Genomic DNA, 2,425 nt, shown 5'->3' on the forward strand with positions numbered 1-2,425 from the left:
ACAGGTAAATACATTTTTCTTCTGAAAATGTGTATGGCAATAAATCATTCCTAAAGTAATAAATGCATTAATAAATCACTATTACAAGTTCCATAATTATCAAAAATACAAACACGATGGAAGTAGAGCAACCTGAAAGAAATTAATAAAATACTGGTAGGTCGTGTTTTGTATCAAAGGATAAGTTGAAATGTTTAGCCTTAATAGGGACCGGCCATTTGATGGGATTTCGTCTGGAGATAGAATGCTTTATTCCGTTACAGCTGCAAAACCAGATAGGGTTGTGAACAGTCTGAAGCATAAAGACCCCCCCCCCCCCCCCCCCCCCCCCCAGAATATCAAATGGTCAGTCCCGTACACAATGCAATGCAACGCGTACAGTGTACGAGAACATGGACAAACACTGTACCGGTCTCCCGGAACAACTTGATGGAATGTTGAGACAGTTGGAATATACAAACAGCAATATCAAAAATTTAATTTGTGAAACTTACACATAATATTGATAAAAAACAAACAAAGTGTAAATACAAAAATGACATTAATCACGCAACCAACCAATTGTGGCCAAGTAGGCAATTGCTGTGACTATATATCTCTGAAAGAAATCCGTGTGAATCGTGCATTTTAAACTGATCAATATTTACTGCCATTAATAAGCTCGAAACATTGTCTACACCGTTTTACTGCAAACCTCAAGTTAGCACGTGACTGTGTTGCTATGACTACAGGGCAATTAAAATCTCAATTCTTCGACAAATGTATAGGACCAATTCGCCCCCTTTGTCTATTTTGGGAACTTCATGTCTCTCTCACATGAGAGCAATACTGAATGAGTATGGTTTTACGCCGCTTTTAGCAATATTCCAGCAATATCACGGCGGGAGACACCAGAAATGGGCTTCAAACATTGTACCCATGTTGGGAATCAAACCCGGGTCTTCGGCGTGACGAGCGAACCATTAGGCTACCCGACTGCCCATAAGAGAGCAATACTACTGGACGGCTATGGTTAGTGTCATTCGAATCAGACTTAATACTAAGTTAGGGACTTGAAGGTTAGGAGATTTCTTATAATAAAACGAATAAATATATAAAGACTTTTATAAAAGCATGTGTGTCACACTGATTTTACGAAACGAGTGTCACAATTCTCGTATTTCCCGAGCGAGAGCGACGGTAATACATGAATTATGAATTCATACACGAGTTTCATAAAACCAGTATGGCAACATGCGAGTGTAATAATTTCTATATTACCCATTATTGTTCCCCGCCATGAATGAATCAATGACTATTCAAGTGAGAGTTCGAAACTTGATGTCGTACATTCATTTTTTACAGAGTTATATACTGTGTGAAATGGGGACAAGTTTTCTCAGAAACTACTGACGTTACACGAATAAAACTCTGCAAGCCCATCGAACATTGGCCCCGTCAATTATTTTTACTGACTTTAGCTTATCTGAGAGATACTTATCAAGTATCCAGAGAAGGGGCCGTTTGTGTGTATTAATTTCACATTTAATCCTTTTTTTCTAATGACATAAAGAGGCCTAAATGCCATATCTCTTCCGTGGGCTTATAGGACTCTTGTTTATAGTGAACTATATGAACAAACAAAATTCTAATGTGCCCACGGAGGGGGATAGTGATAACACTGTTTTGTTTAGAGCTTTAGTTCAGAAAACATGCACTGATCACGACCGCCGTGTTATAGAAAACCACAATTGGCGAATGACGTCAACAATTTTCAGCTACGTCATTTCTAGTGTGACGTCATTCCGTTCTTACGTCATAATAAGATTCGATTCGAACACACTGGAGCGCTTGAAGTGATATTTGCATTGGTGCACATGTTTTTTTATCATTTAACTTAAGCATTTAATCCATGACATAAGCTTATGACATAAAAACATGTATGTCATACCCCAATGACATAAGTATGCAAATTAGATATGCAAATTAGATAACCGGAAGAGGGAGCGGTTTGATTTGAAACTATATATTATAAGTGAAGTTACACAAGAGATATAATCAGATTACACAGAATCGTTGTTGTTACCGTTATTAAAGTTTCAATTATTCTGCAAAAGTCTGTTCAAGTATTTTGTTTAAAATAATCCGAGGAACTTTTTTTCTCAGCGAATTGTTTATTTTGGTTTACATGGCTATGGAAAACATGTATCACTACGCACGATCTATACGTAAGATTTCGACAAGTTGCTGATGTTAATGTTTAATGCAATTATTCCTTAATTTGGAAGCAAAAATTTGAAAATGATAAATAGAATTCATCACTCGTGTTTTTTAATATGGGAAATATCAACCTCGTCCCGTTAATCGGTATTAATCGGTAAATACCGATTAACTAAGACTCGGTTGATATTTCCCATATTAAAAAACACTCGTGATGAATCCTCTA

The sequence above is a fragment of the Haliotis rufescens genome, unplaced genomic scaffold, assembly GCF_023055435.1.
Source record: "Haliotis rufescens isolate VD_foot unplaced genomic scaffold, xgHalRufe1.0.p SCAF_13, whole genome shotgun sequence".
Classification (NCBI taxonomy): domain Eukaryota; kingdom Metazoa; phylum Mollusca; class Gastropoda; order Lepetellida; family Haliotidae; genus Haliotis; species Haliotis rufescens.